This window comes from Mesocricetus auratus, unplaced genomic scaffold (assembly GCF_017639785.1).
Source record: "Mesocricetus auratus isolate SY011 unplaced genomic scaffold, BCM_Maur_2.0 Super-Scaffold_15014, whole genome shotgun sequence".
Taxonomy (NCBI): Eukaryota; Metazoa; Chordata; class Mammalia; order Rodentia; family Cricetidae; genus Mesocricetus; species Mesocricetus auratus.
This window is the reverse complement of record NW_024429186.1, coordinates 58842374-58859153: the sequence shown is the minus strand read 5'-3', so window position 1 is coordinate 58859153 and position 16780 is coordinate 58842374. Positions and strand designations below refer to the sequence as shown.

At 33.6% G+C, this 16780-nt stretch overlaps 1 protein-coding gene across 10 annotated transcripts in view; it reads left to right on the top strand.

Annotated features, from left to right (window-relative positions):
- Positions 1-16780, top strand: part of Mipol1 (mirror-image polydactyly 1) — a 258732-nt gene that overhangs the window by 41746 nt on the left and 200206 nt on the right. For 2 of the 10 annotated variants that reach the window (XM_040743052.1, XM_040743049.1), the window contains exons 2-4: positions 5336-5413; positions 8382-8571; positions 11300-11369. The exons of 5 other annotated variants lie outside the window; for them this stretch is intronic. The gene's annotated coding sequence lies outside the window, so the exon portion shown is untranslated. The remainder of the gene's footprint in view (positions 1-5335; positions 5414-8381; positions 8572-11299; positions 11370-16780) is intronic. 3 more of the 10 variants (XM_040743051.1, XM_040743050.1, XM_040743053.1) reach the window with 3 other exon arrangements.

Here is a 16780-nt window from a genome sequence, read left to right as displayed (position 1 = left end):
AAGCAAAACAAAAGCAAAAGAACAGCAACAACAAAAAAGAAAAACCCAAAACTTTGTGAAAATGTAGTTTTTATAAAGAAAGTTCATTTCTCATTTAAAATAAGTTTTAAAAACACTGCGGGCCTGGAGAGGTGGCTCAGTAGGGCTAAGAGCAGTGGGTGCTCCTCCAGGGGACCAGGGTTCAGTTCCCAGCACCCATATGATGGCTGGTACCATCTGTGATTTCAGTCTCAGAACACCCTCTTCTGGCCACAGTAGGCACGGAGACATGAATGGGTAATGCATAGAAGCAAAACATATGTATGCATAATTTTTAAAAAAGTCCTGGGTGCTGTTAACACTGGAGAATGAAAATCCCACTTTAAAAACCCTTATCTAAAACTATATTAATTTTAAGGGTAGCATGTTAGAATTACTTATATTTTAGACAAATCTGAAATTTCAGAGGCTATGAACAAATAGAGAAATAAGCCACATTTGAGAGAGTAGAAATGTTTGTTTAAATTTTTTTCAATCTACATTTTTTGATGAGTATAGGTAACTATCACACATTGAGACTCTCATGTACTTACAGAGAAAAGGGGGTGTGCAGTTTGCTTAATTTTTCTTTTTCATTTATTCTTCATAATGAAACTCATTCCTTGGAGAATTAAAAGTAATTTGGAGGAATGAGATTAGGAATTTGGGATCTAGAAAATATATATATATGAAACATTCTTATTTTACAAATCAATCCCCCTTCCCTTGCCCTCCCAATCCCCCCACTGACCTCCCCAACCCACCGTCTACCCACTCCCCAAGGATCCCCAGGCCTTCCTTCCACAGGGATCATCAAAGACTATCACATCATTTGGGGGAGGGCCTAGGCTCTCGTTTGTGTATCTGGGCTGCAATAGTATCCCTCCATAGGGAATGGACACCCAAAGTCCATTTGTGCACTAGGGATAAACACTGGCTCCACTGTCAGAGGTCCCCTAGACTACCCAGGATTCCCAGCTTGGCACCCACTTTCAGAGAGCTTGGTTCAGTCCAATGCTGTTTCCCTAGCTTTATGACTAGGGTCTCTGCTCTCATTAGGTCAGTTCAACTGCTTCTGTGGGTTTCTCCAGCACAGTCTTGGCTCCTTTGCTCATTCCTCCTCCCCCCTGCAACTGGATTCCAGGAGTATGGCTCAGTGTTTAGCTGTGGGTGCGTGCTTCTGCTTTGATCAGCTACTGGATGAAGTCTATTCTAGGATGGCAATGAAGTTAGTTATCCATCACATTAAAGGGGAAGGGCATCAGGCAGCCTCTCCTCTACTGCCTAGATTCTTAGTTGGGGTCATGCCTGTGCATCCGTGAACATTTCCCTAGTGTTAGACCTCTTTCTAAACCTATACTGGCTCCCTCTCTCAAGGTTTCTCCTTTCTTGCCCTCCTCTGTTCCTCCCCTGTCTCAGTCTTCCTGATCCCTCTTGTTCTCCTTCCCCCTCCTCTTCTCCCCTTCTCTTTTTCCTATTCCCCTCCCCCACCCCGTGCTCCCATGTGTTTTTCTCTTGGGGTCCTCCTTGTTTCCTCGTTTCTCTGGTGGTGTGGATTGTAGGCTAGTAGTCCCTTTGCTCTATGTCTAATATCCATATATGGGTGAGTACATAAGATGCTTGTCTTTTTGTGATTGGGTTACCTCACTCAGGATGTTGTCTTCCAGTTCCATCCATTTGCCTGTAAATTTCAAGATTTCATTGTTTTTTTTTTCCTGCTGAGTAATACTCCATTGTGTAAATGTACCACATTTTCTCCATCAATTCTTTGGTTGAAGGGCATCTAGGTTGCTTCCTGATTCTGGCTATTATAAACATCACTGATACAAACATAGTTGAACATATGTCCTTGTTGTATGAATGTGCATTCTTTGGGTATATTCCCAAGAGTGGAATTGCTGGATCTTGAGGAATCTAAAATATTTTAACTAAAAAAGGCTAATGTTATACTATGTTCATTTTATTAGTTTTCAAAAGCAGGATATTCTTTCTAGCACAACTTACAATTTTGGTTAAATGTCAATTTTATTTTGCTTATTGGACTTTATGTAAATTACTAATAATTAAGCAATCACCTTGTAGTCTATAAGTTAACATTTTTTATTAGAAAGCTGGATTTATCTGACTGCATACTCTTTAAGATCTTAATTCTATTTTTAATATAAATCCATATTTTATGGAAGTTGTTAATATGAGGTTCTTAAAGACAATAAGCAGTATTTTATTATCTTTAACCCTTGTATTAAAAAAAGATAGGTGGTAAAATATGTTACATGTTTATAGAAATATATTTCTGTTACAATATGTAGATATTTTAATTGTTTAGATCTCTTAAAACATCTCATTTTGCTTACACATATGCAAATGTGTCATTAAATCTGCTTTTTAAGATTTTTCCAGTTTAATGTCTGAATCCAAATTCATAAAGAGTTGGAAAAATGAGATGTCTGAGCTATAGGATTCACAGGGATTTCATATGAAGCCTATTTAATCAGGATAACACAGTTATTAATATTCATAATGTCAGCTGGAACACAAATGACAGACTATGAGGCCTAAAATTTTTACTTGGTGAATTTATTAAAAGTAGCTTAAAAAATTAATGGAATTTAAGTAAAGTTAGTGAATATGAAAATCGTGTTAGCAGAAAAAAATCTCTATTAGAACTTTCTTTAAGATCATTTTACATTGATGTCTTTTGACAGATTTCATTGGTACTTAAAGAAGATAGATGCATGAATGGTCATTTAAGAGGATTTAAACACATTGGCACATTAATTTTTACATGAATAATAAGTACTTTCCAAAAGCAATTAACTTACAGTGTACAAGATATGAATTGAAAAATAAGACTCTGACATCAAGGTCAAAGAAAATGTGCTGTACATTTTAAACTTCGTGACAGGACTTTTTAATATTTTGATTTATTTTTATAGTTTACTTAAGAAATTATTTTGAATATGATTTTAATGCATTTGAGAGCAAATTAGAAGAGCATTGCTGTAGAATTTTTTTTCATTTCCAAAGGATGATGGTGTAGTGGTAAACATTGTGTGTTTGCATTTATTGAAGACAAACATTTGTGGTAATTGCAGAATTTTATTAGAGGACATGTTCAGTTCTACAGAAAGGCAAAGGGATACATGTTAGGGTTTGTGTTATAAATAGATGTTTTTAATACCGACATTTATTATCACATCTTTAAACTATAATAAGTAAGCTTCCTAAATGTGTGACATTAAGGATCATCTGCTCAGTAGAACATAAGTAGGTTCTTTCTTATTTTTAAAGGAAGAAAGTAAAAGTTGGGAGTTCTGTAAATAAGACCAGGAGGCATTTGCTGTAGTGCTTATATTTTTTATTTTTCAAATTATTCTTGAGCTGGATAAATGGATTCGTAGTTAAAAGCACTTGCTCTTCCAGGAGACTTGAGTTTGGTTCCCAGCATACTCAACTGGGCAGCTAACCACTGCCTGCAGCTCCAGCTCCAAGACATCAGGTGCCCTCTTTTGGCCTCTGCAGGCATGAACACATACACGGGACAAATAGACACACAAGTGCACATAAATTTTTAGAAATATTATTCTTACAATGACAATTCTACCAGTCATTACTTTTTATTATTAAACTTAAAAATAATTTTAGGCCATTATATAAAGTTGTAATACCTTATGTCAGTTTACATTTTTAGCACAAATCTTGGAGATTATGAAAGCATAGCTTAGTTTTGACATATCCATCCTGCACTGACAATTCAGATGGGTGCAAGAAGATCACTTGTCAATGCTATACAAGCATGATTTGGGTTTGTTAAAATTTAGAAATTGTTTTGTTCATTTTGGCCCTGAGGCTCCAAGATTTTTACTTAGAAAAGAATTAATTATATTGATTCTATAAATTACTATACTATAACACATTTATCTGGGCTTGTGAGATACATAATGATGTCAAGTTAATATGCCATTTATTCATTGTCTAGAGGCTTTCAAAATTAAGATTTTGAAGTGAAAATCTTTGACTTAGAGAAATTCACTTATCTGCCCAGGAGAGGGCAGCATTTTACTACATCAGGCTTATTAAAAAAATTGCCCTGCTTAGGCTGTCAATGTTTCTTGTAATTACTCCCAGTATATTTGTTGCTTGCTTATGAATTAACTTGCATTTATGGAACTAAATCATTCCAATCATTTAATTACACCTGAGGAGCTGAACTATAATTGCCTGCTTCCAACTAGGATCTGATATGGCTTGAGCAGTATTAATTTGGTGTTTACTTTTCTGAGTGCTAAAAGCATTAAAATGATTGTGCAATGGGATTACATTTTACTAATTGCTGGCATTCATTAGCTGGGTAAATGATGAGGAAGAGTGACTGTATATTGCAGAGGGATAAAATTATGGTTTTAAATAGTATATTACTAAGCACATTAAGGCCTGTAAGACATGCTTTAAAATACTCCAGAGGTTATTAAAGACTGTATTTTCTACATGTCTTGCTATATGAATCTCTTATTAAAATACTGCAATTATTATTAACCTTTTTGGGCAATATGTAGGGAAATAGCTTCATTGACTAGAACATACTTCTTTGATATTAATAACTTCCTATATTTTCAGCTAATCCAAAAGTAAATGAGGAACTTAGAAAAAGATTGCCAACTCCATATCAACATATTTAGAGAAAATTGGAAAAGAAGAAGCTTACTACAGCTTTATTTGAGTACTTTTTAAAGAACACAAGGTTCTAGCTGTGAGGTATATCTAATTTCATTCTCCATTAAAATGAAAGGATGAAGAAAGGAAAATAAGAAGGAAGGAAGTAAAACCTGTATTATTTTGATCATATTTATTAAAGCATAAGCAGAAGAAAGATCCCAGTGATTTCTTAAGATAATAATTAAAAAATAGACTATCAATCTTAAATTGGCTTTAGAGGTGTTGTGTTTATATGAATATATGTAATAAATTGAAATCAATAAATTTGAAGTTTTAGATACAAAGTATATAGCATGAATAGTACAGTTTTAAGCACATGAGGTTGTAGTTAAAACTGCAGGTCAAATAAATTATATATTCTGTAATCCAAGAAGTTAGAATGTGTAAAAGTTTAACCTGTATTTATGAAAACACATTTGTGAAGAAATAACATTTTCCTGAGAAAAAGACTTAATTTCACCTGTTTGAAAGACAGTTAAATTTCCTACTATAGATGTTTTAGAAAGTTATTTATCCTATAAATCTGTTAAATAAAGTAAGATTTAGGCATGTTTTGATATATTGTTTTAAGTTTATTTATCTAGAACTGGCTTTATTTTAGCTTCAGTCTTGGAGCCAAAAGCAGAGACAGTGCCAGAGCAAACAAGAATAGAAGTGCACATGGAGGGCTGGTCAGAAGGTAAGGACTCTAGATGTTTATATCAAGCGCCTCGTGCGGTGGCAGTTCAAGGCACTAAATGGAGTGTATTTGTCCTAACCAATATGCTAGACTAAAACAACAAGTACACACTTCTTGTACATGTATTTATTTGCACACATACATGTACACACACATGCACGCGCGCGCACACACACACACACACACACACACACACACACACACACACACACACACAAAGGAGACCCACACCAAGTGATCTGTTGCAAAAGAAACACCAAGAAAGACAGAGACATATACATACCACAAAGGAATCATAGATGCTCACAGAGGAAAAAAACACACTGAAAAGATTTTGTGAAGAGGATAGAAAAAAAGATAACACAGAAAAAGACAATTGTACATGCCAAAGGATGAAGGAGATGGGACAATGTTTGACTGAGATAGATAGACATACAGAGGCACAATTAGAGGAAGAGGATTGGACATATTTGCAGAAGACACAGAAAACCTAAAGATACACTTGTGGAGATGTACATAAAGAAACACACATAGTGGCTGGAAGAAAAAGAGGTATTTTGGAGAGACACACATCATGGAGACAGAGCTGTACGGTGAAATAGAGAGCTAGGGAAGAAACACAAAACAGAAAGGTGACTGTGCACAGAAACGCATAGGAACTAGCAGGGCAAAAGACATCCCGAGTCAAAGAGTGCGGTTGGGAGGGTCAAACATGTACGTGGGGACGGAGGAGAAGACACCTCAAGACAGAAACACCCAGAGCAAACTGAGAAACAGAAACATGTCTGCAATAAGACATACCCAGAGAAGCTCAGAGGGGAGGGAACAAAGTCAAAAGAACCCAGAGTCAGAACTGCAAAGACAGCAATGCGTAAAGATGTACAGCTATATTAAAGACTGTCTTGCTGACATACATACATACAGACAGGCAGGCAGACAGACACAGGAAGAGACACAGAGAGAAGATGTAAGTATGCAGAAACAGTGACAGAGACAGAAACAGAATGACAGTCCAAACATTAAGGCAGGCTGATAAATGCTTAGGGGGAAGGGAATATCCAGGAGGCTTAAGGTGTATCCTACTAAAATTCTGAAATTTTGGAATTCTCTGGAAATAAATAATTTTGAGCACGACATGGAACATATAGTTTAAGGCTTAAATGTTTTTTATTCATTTTTTAATTTCATCTTAGTTTTATCATCTAAAAATAGGATATTTACCAAAAGACTTCAGTCCTTTCTCTTGGTTTGGAGTCCTTTTCTTCTAATAAAAGTCTTTATAAAGTATGTACTTTAAAAAAAATGAAGGCTGGAAAGGGACAGTCTGATGATCTTTGAGTAAGTCACTACTTGCAGTTTGGAAATATAGAAAGGTACTGTGCTTTATGAATGTTTTCTGACTTCTTTGTTTGATTTTGATTTTCATAGTTACAGCTTTCTATTTACACTGCCATTAGTGATTTACTTTCTTGCTTGAGACTCTGAGCTGCTTTTGATGAGTTGTGACAAAATAGTTGACTGAGTTTTGTTTAAAGTTATAGTATACTTTGTATTTGTATATGGTTTCATTGTAACAATAACGATTTTGTGCCTGAATTTTTAATGTGATCTGGAACTAATTTGTTGTGGCTATTTTCTTCTCTTATTTAAATAAACAAGCGTTCTTATTTTGAATAGCTGAAAAGGTACTCCACTGAACTTAGGTACAAAATGAAATAAAAAGGCAAATACTGATGTCTCCTGTTTACAGTCTCTAGTGTTCGGTCACGTACTTGTGAAAGTCGTATTGTTCACAATATGACTTTGGAGACTGAAGGATCTTTAAGTGCCAAGGGAATCATTGTTAATAAAGCTAAAGAGAGAGAAGCTATGGAGGAAGTACTTCTCAGGTGTAGTGGAACTAGCAAGGGACACCTGATGCCTGGGATCCTTTGAAAAAGGAAGGTTTTAGGACTGAAAATATAAATGCCAGATAGTTTGTAGAAGGCGTGTACTGTGGTAGAACTGACTGAAACATTAATAAGAAAATATGCATCTTATAGGAGCTTTTGACAACAGAATTACAAATAAAACATAATTTTTATGAGACTGATACTAAACATTATTAAGAACCAAACTGGTAAACTATAGCATCTTTTCAGTATTGCTTTGGAGTGAACTTTCACATGTCATATTTACCTTAAAGTTCTATTTTACACAGGTAGTATAGCCTATTCTTAGGGATAGTGTCTTATTGAACCTTATTTTACCTTTGGAAAAGATAGGCTAATTAAAACTTTATGTAGCTACATTTTCACATTGTCTTAAATCTCACAAGGAATACCCAAGTGGCCTTTCTTTTCTGTGTATCTTTTTAAATATAATTTTAATTAAAATATAATTATATTATTTCCCCCATTCTCTTTCCTCCGTCCTATCCCTACCTTGTCTTCCCACTCACTCCCCCTCAAATTTATGGTCTTTTCCCCTTTATTATTGTTACATATATATAAATACATATGCACAAGTAAACACATAACATACAATCTTTTACTGAATTTCTTACACAAGTTTTGCTGAAATATTTTAAAGTTTATTAGATAAATCAGGCAACAGATATGAACATTTGCTTTGTGTGTGTGTTTGTCATTACACATCACTTTAGAAAATGTGAACTCAAGATAGATGGGACAGGTAATAAAAGCTTCTAAAAGCATCTTTACGTTTTCTTACATAATTGAAGTACAACCTTGAATGAAGGAATGAACAGAGCTTCAGTTACTGGAAGCAGCACAGCTACACTCATGCAGTCTTCTGGCCTCTTAAATAAAGTTATTTCACCTTTTTATAAACAATTTTATTTCTTAGGATTCTTTTTGTGTTTTTTTTTAAGAAGTAAAATGAAATGTCATGAGAAACTTAGAAACATGTATTTGAACAGGTAGTTTTATGGTTGATTGTTTAGTTTTGTTTTTTTGGTTTTTTTTAGCAATCCGTATCTGTGGAGTATGTAGCCAGGAGTTTAGCCAGCTGAATGGAAAATATTTTGAGGAAAACTTGTACCTGGATTTTGATGGTGCGGAATTTCTTTCACATTATTCTCCAAAGAATACAGGGGAGCGACTATTTGTATAACATGTAATGGAATCAGTCTATAAAGGATTTAAAGTATTGCAAAGGTTTGTTTGTAGCTTCTATGTTACTTTTTTTAAAGGACTTGAGGTTACCTGCAGGTTTTGGTATTAGTGGGGCATCATGGTACCAATATCCACTTATTTATCTGATTGTATTAAAGAATTTATAAGGCTCTTATATATAATAATTTGGAATAGTAATATAAATTCTTACACTAATTTAGGTGATTTTATCACAGAAGTATGATCTCAGCGTTTTATACATCACAACAATCTTTTGGAAACTTTATGTATTATGTGTGGCTAGATATGTTAGCCATAGTATGTACATTTATATAGTATTGGTAAAACCAAGGACTGATTAGCAGTTATCTTTAGAAAATTGTGAAACTTATTTAAATTTAGAACCTTTAGGGGTCAGTGTTCCCTAAGAAAGGTAAAAAAATTGCTACAGTGCATATCAGAAACATTAAATCTCCTATCTTTTAAATAATTTTTACTAATTGAAAGTAAGAATTGGCATGAATCACCTAGCTTGAGGAAGCTTTAAATAAAATCTATACTCTGTTTAGATTGTAGAACTCTTTCTCCTTTTTAATAAAAACCCATTAGTTTAATGAATTTTTTCAGTATTATCCTTGATTTTAATATTTTAGGGAATCATATTTAGTATGCACTTTATACGAAGAGGAGCTATTTCACTTACACATTTCCTTAGTCCAATCCTACATGGGCCTCAGAGCTTTAAATTATTTTCCTTCAAGCTTCACTATCTTTTAAAATGAGTGTGATTCTACATAAGGAACCTGAACTTATGTAACATTGTGAAAACCCACCACCCAAATCACATAAGCAAGCAGAATTGGAGTTTAAAAGATATTTTTAGAAATACCATGTTAGTAAATTTAAGTAGAACTCAACAGTTATCTTCCTTATTTTAAAACTAGACCAAAAATTATGTAGTTCTTGTTCTTGGGTTTTTTCCCAATAAACAAAATTTTTCCACTATAAAATAAATAAAGTTGGTCATGGTTATGTATACCTGTAATCCCAACACTTGGGAAGTAGTGGCAAGATAATCAGGAGTTCAAGGTTGTGCTTAATTACATAATGAGCTCAGGATAGTGTGGGCTACATTAGACCTTGTCTTAAACAAATAAGTTAATAAATAAAACAAGACAGAAGATGGTTTTTAAATGTTATGTTAGCTTCTTACTGAAGCTAACTGTTTATTTGTGCCTGGCACTTTAAGTTTGTGCTACTATCAATCCTATCAATCTCTTATTATTACTAGTTAATATTTCTCTTTGAAAGTGTGTGTGTGTTTGTTTGTGTGTGTGTGTGTGCACACGCGCACGCTTTTCATCTTTTGTTTTTTTGTAATGGAATACCAACTGTGATTTATTAACATTTCATAAAGTAGACAAGTAAAGAAGCATGTTAGAAAGCCATCTATGATGCATTTAAATGACATTGATCATTATGTAAACTAGTTTATTGTGCAAGTTAGGGAGGAAGAAAACAGTTGATTAGAGGAGACATCTATTTATACCAGCAGTAGCAGAAAAATAATTATGTTCCCTGGACATTATGATTAGATACATATTTACACTGAAAGTTTTAACATCTGTAGATAGCTAACCATTCTGTGCTAAGTTGTAGGAAATAAATTGCCTTTAATAAAAGCTTCCTAGTAAGCAATCTAAGTAAATAATCTAGTAATTGCTTGTTTTCTTGTTCAAGTCTTTTTTGTCTGTTTCAAAGAAGGCAAGTTGCACTGGAAAAACCAATGTATTTTATTAATTTCAATAAGATGGTATAATAGAAATACTACAAATTTTGGAGTTAGATAAGCTGACATTTCATGCTATAAGTCTTATTTATCATGCACCTAGACATGGACGCAAGTTTTACAATGCTTACATGTAGTATGGGGAACTGAAGAGCCAATTGGTCATCGCTATTAAGAATATCAGATTTGTTGTATGTAAAAGCCCTATTGCAATTTCTGAAACATAAAATGAGGTTATTTAATGGATATTTCATATATATGTTATGTATATGACAAATACCATTCTAACTAAAGTGATACAAGAGTGGCTAGAGATGCTAGAAACAAAATAAAAGATTGCTCCATATTTTATGGAGCATTTAAATAAATTGTGACATTATTCTTCTTGCTGTGAACAATCATGTTAAAAGTTCAAGAATATTAGGAAATATTAAAACAATATTTTATGTGGTTGATAGCTTAATTTTTATATTTGTATTTCATATTTAGGATGTCATTAGAAACTTGATTTTTAAAAGAAGTATATAGACTATAGAATCAATAATACTCACTTAGGGTAAAATCCAGTTTTATATGTATTGAAATTCTGACTGATTGTAATAAAAACCTTCAGGCAAGTACCATTGACATACAGGCTTAAATGCCTATTTCTGCAAGTATGAATTGAAGATTGTATTTTATAATTTTATGCATGCCCAAAAGGGGTTGAATAAAGAACAGGGCTGCAGTGTGATTAAATTTACTGTTTAGCTCCAAGGACTTGGCTTAACAGTGTGCTAGTAGCTTCTACACATGACCATCTAGAGTATCAGATGGAGAGGAGCTAGGATTCTGGCAGATGTCCAATAGGATTGGCTGTTCCTGAGGAAATGTAGATGCTGCCTTCAGAGCAATAATGTAGGGAACTCTTTTCCTAAAAAATAATTTATTTTAGTACATTTAATTAATAAGATTCTGTATTTCTTTATATTTAAATTTTAGTATGAATGATTCTGTTGCTACCTGTGCCTGAGTGGAAGACTGAAATTCTGTACAAAAATATTTTTATAAGGTAACGTATTTTTAGCTGATTATGACACTTAGTATAGACTGTTTCATCAGTAACCCTTTGTGATATGAATGTCACCTAGCTGAGTAAACAGGATCTTTAAAAAATATTTCATGGCAGTTGTCTTTAATTGCTTTTATTTTTATTTTTAGAGCACACCAAAATTCATAAAATGTCACCATGTTCCCATATACCGCCTGTTCCCTCATATACACAAGCCCTTTCACAGTAAGAACTCTGACCACTGTGGAATGTTGGTTATAATCCATGAACCTATCCATAAATTCTCAATAAGGGGAAAGTTTGAGAGAATAGGAATTACTGTTTTCCTCTCTCGATATTACCTTTCCCCCCCCTCAAAATTAAAGTCTGATGGGGATATAATTCTTTATATAAAATTCTTACTGTACTTTTGGTCTTTCAGCTTATAGAAATTATGATCACCAAGAATAAGGGTGAAAATGTCAAATGTATCTTTTCATAGGATCTCATTTCCCACATTTTTACTCCATTGTTACAATTTTTCCCTTGGACAACTTAATGCTTTTCTTCTTTAATGTTTTATTTTTATGCTTGAGAATTTCATGCAATATATTTTAGTCATCTTCCTCCTCCTCCTCCCTTAACTCCTCCCAGATCTTTCCCCATTCCTTACAAACCTAACTTCTTATTCTCTAAAAACAAAAACAAAACACACAGATATTCTTTCTCTCTCTGTGTCTGTCTCTCTTTTCTGTTTTAAAAGTGGATGCTCTTTCAAGTTCAATTGTAGACCATGAAAATATTTCTTAAGCATGTAAAAAGGTCTTGCTTCAATTTTTAAAAACAATATTCTCTCTTCAGTAAAAATTCCTTGTTTATTCCTGACTATTGCATTTCATTTAAGAATATTCTCAGAATCCTTATTTATGATGTAATTCTTCATATGTTGTTCTTAGATCATTAATTTTTAATGAATTAGAATTTCTGGTTTATAGAACATTGTGTTCTTACAATCATTAATAAAGAGTTCTGAATGTGCACTGGCATTTTACTGGTCAGGAAAATTTAGTATATGTTATAAAAACTGATGTTAAAGCAAGGTACTGAATTATCCTAGTTGAATATAGAATGGGCCTGGCATGATTGGCTTTCTGAGTTGAAGGCACTTTAGATATTTTCTTTAGATTGCACTTGGATGGCAAAGCTGCATGGTATAATATACACCTACTCACAGATTGGTTATGTGTAAATACCTATTAGGAAAAGAGTTTTTGAAGGAGTTACTCAAATATTCCAATATTTGGTGCCTTTGTTTCTTATCATTTCGGATATTCTTTTAGGGAGATTTTCAGATACTATTTTCAGTCTTTTGCTTCTTTTGGATAATTTGAAAAACATTGAACAAGGCAGGCCTCAAATTGTTGAAACTGGTTAAGTAGATTTCTTTGGTGATTGAATTAGATGTATTTTAAGATGGCTGGAATGTAGCTCATGTGCTTAGTAAGTGTGAGACCTTGTCTTCAGTATTCAGTGGTACCCAAAATTAGTCTGTAGGTTTTAGATGAATTTGATAACATTTTGCTAGATCATAGGATTGTACTGATACTATGTGAAAGAAAGAATGAATGTTAAAGAATCTTATTTTAACTTTCATGTTTAGATATTGGATTATTTTAGTTTTTCAACATAATCTTTCCGTATTTGTTTTTTTTATATTTATTTTTATTTAAATCAGAAATAAGCACGCGTCACATGTCAATCCCAGCTCCCTCTTCCTCCCCTCCTTCCCAGCCACCCTTCAATCCCCTATGCCATCCCTCCTCCATGGGGATCCCTAAAGTCTGTCATATCAACCCTGGCAGGGCCTAGATCCTCCCCCATGTGTCCAGGCTGAGAGAGCATCCCTCTGTGAGGAATGGGCTCCCAAAGTCCATTCAGATGCCAGGGATAAATACTGATTTACTACCAGAGGCCCCATAGATTGTCGAGGCCTCCTCACTTACACCCACTTTCAGGGGGGTCTGAGTCAGTTCCATGCTGACCTTCCAACCATCACTCTGGGGTCCATGAGCTTCCCCTTGGTCAGGTCAGCAGTTTCTGTGGGTTTCCCCAGCCTGGTCTTGACCCCTTTGCTCATCACTCCTCCCTGTCTGCAACTGGGTTCCAGGAGTTCAGTTCAATGTTTAGCTGTGGTGTCTGCCTCTGCTTCCATCAGCCACTGGATGAAAATTAGTATACTAATGACTAAAAATGAAAACCAATCATTTCATATTGGTAAAATGCTCTCTAGAAAGTTGTGAGAAAGTTTTATGACTTGCTATTTTTAAAAGTGCAAATTAAGCCTTCTTTTTAATTATCTGTTAATTTGATTTGTTCTGAAATTATCAAACTCAATAGACTAGTATAACTAGCAGTGTACATTGCTTTGAACATTGTTAGTGTAGCAAAACCAACAAGATAAGCATAAGATAGCTATTTTCTTTTTAACTAATTTTGTCACCCAGCCTAAAAATACTTTTAAATGTAGAATTGTGTCTGTCTAGAAGCTTAGGGTAATTAGAATTAATTTCTTGTAATACAGCATATATCAGTTTGAAAATTTTTGTTAAAAAAAAGAATAAATGCACAACCCTTAAGGTCTCATGCTTAGATTTTGAGTTGGGAATAATTATTCTGTATTTTTCCCAGAATAATGAAAGTACAAAAATTATAATTAAAAATCCATTTTAGGTAGATTATTTAAAATGTTTTATTAAAACAAACTGTTGCAGAATTAGAAACATCAAGAACTTTTACCTAATTGTTCGTAAGAGTTGACAGATAGGAAAGTAAGAATGTCAGTGGAATCCTATTTTTCCTCAGGAACCTTCATTTGCTTGTATTTTATAATCAACTAAAATGGAGTTTAAGATTAGGATAGGGTTATATTAGCCCAGGTAAGAAGAACAAAGGCCTCACCCGTAGCCCCCAAAAGGTCACTGAAGAAATAGTCCTTGATCTAGTGAAATTTTAAAAGAGTTTAGCAATAGGGACTTACTGTGCATTTTTAATAGGCCATTTGCTTTCTAAGATGGTCTACATTTGCCTTTTATTACCTTTTTTTTTGTCTCTGCTCCTCCCCCAAGTCATTTAAAATGAACACATTATCAAAAAACAAATTTACTTTTCTGAGTCTGTGGCTTTTCTTTCTTTTCTTTTATCTCAAGGTCTCAAGGATTTAATGCTTTTAAAAGTTTAAAATGTCAACTCCAACCAGGTCTGAGGATGCTTTTCATGTAACTAGCCAGGTACTAGTGTCAGAGTCAGAATTATTAACGAAATAACCCTTCTGCCTTCTTAGTTTTTTATGATTTTGTTTCTGTTTTTCTTCCGAATGATGTCAAATTTGAATAAAATACATCATTTGCATAGGAAGTTATGTAATAATGCCATATAGAGTATTATGATTTCCTAAAAGCTTGTATTTAAAGTAACCTGAATTACAATGAGAGATAAACAGAATATTTACCCATCCCTTATGAGCTGCTGCTGATATGTAAATTTATTCTTCTACTTTGCACAAATATACTTTTGAGCTACTGCTTAAACACTTTGAGGTCCTTAGTCAAACAGTTTTAATGATGCCTCCAGTATTATGAAAGTGTGACATTTGATGAATGTCTCATATAGTTTTGATATCTGGGTACATGTCAACAAAAAAATTGAGCATTAGTTTGTCATGCAACACCTAGATAATTTATAATTTTACTGTTTATATCCATCTTGACATTTTTTATCTGCCAGCGGCAGGTTTCATTTGGAATCTTAATCTGAGATTTATTTGGTGGATCTGGAAATCATAGCCAGGGTTCCCACAGGAAATGGTCCATCTACCAACAGATTAAATGGCAGTCCTGCAGTTGTTAGGGGAGCTGCGCATTTAACACACATGCATACTCATTCAGTCAGCACTGTGGAGAAAAATTAAAGTAGTAACCCAGGTTTAGGAACAATGTAGCTAAAAAGTCCCATATTTGCTGAATGACAAAGGGTTATATAGCAGCATTTCATTTTATTATTCGTGCTTGAATTTCTTGTTTGCTTTGTTGAGTCTGCTGACGAATACTAATAAACGCCTGCAACAATCCAGACGAGAGATGCCTGGCAACAGAGCTACGCGGTGGACCTCCCTGATCTTCTCCAGTTCACAACCTGACCTTTTGAAAAATTGCCTGGGCTAAGCTGCAGAATTTGGGTGTAATGGTTATTGTTAACTCCAGCTTTAGGATTTATTAATTTGTGTGATCAAGACTTACCTATACTTCAAAGTTTCAAAAGACCAAACACAATCATCCATCCATTAGAACTGACATTTTATGTCAGTGAGTCTCGATTAGTATCAGAGAGGTGTTTCTCCTGTTTTATTTTCTTATTCTAACGATATTCTTAAAATGAAAGGGACATAGAAAGAAAATACGTTTTTCTCTTTATACTTATTGAAGTTTTTTTCTCTAATAAATGTTATCAGAATTTGAATTTATAATAGCTGTGCATTTAACTTAGGACAAAAGTATGACCATTAAGCTTAGTTTATGTGCTGTTGCAAAAGTTTACCGTTTACTGAGTTTGTTCATGTTTTTAGTTACATTTTATGAATTATTCTTAGAAAAATTGGGAAAGTCTAAAAATACTGAACTATACTATAAATTCCAAATAGCTCATGACAAAAAGTAAAAGAATAAAAATTTACTGTTACATTAATTAATCAAATTTTGGATAGCTTTAATAGTTACTTCAGTTTAAAGAATATTTTTAGTATTTTAAACAGGGTGATAGTTTTACAAATATTTTATTTCTGATGTAATTATTTTAAGCTTTAGGAGGTTGATTTCATTATTTTATAGTGTTTATTCTCTACATCAGATAAAAGACATTAAAATTGAAAAATCTCAAATTTTAGGGTAGAATTTTATGAACATTTATATATTTTAAATAATTCTTGCATACAAATCTGAACATTTTCCTATAGACTAAAGAGTGCTGTGTTTCTATTTCAGTTTGATAATACAAAAAGTTTATATAAAAAGCTAGTGTAGGATTAACATTTTAAGTTGCCCTTATATTGTAAAATAAGAAAATTCCAGTAATTTCTGTGAATAGCTACGGGGTGATTTGAATCCAAATCATTGGATTGTCATGATCAGAGATAAATAACCACAGCACTTCTTTTTGGTGTGTTTACTTATCCAGATATATCCCTGCACAGGAGCTCAAAGGATGCGTTTGTTCTGGTAGTAATTCTGGTGTCCAAGGGAATACTATTGACAAGTTTGTAGATTTGGGGTGGGTGGCTTACAAACCTTTCTAACAGCTTTCAGAATAATATCTATATCTAGACTCTAAAGGGAGTCATGCTGTAAATGTATTATAAAAAGAATGTAAGATATCTCAAA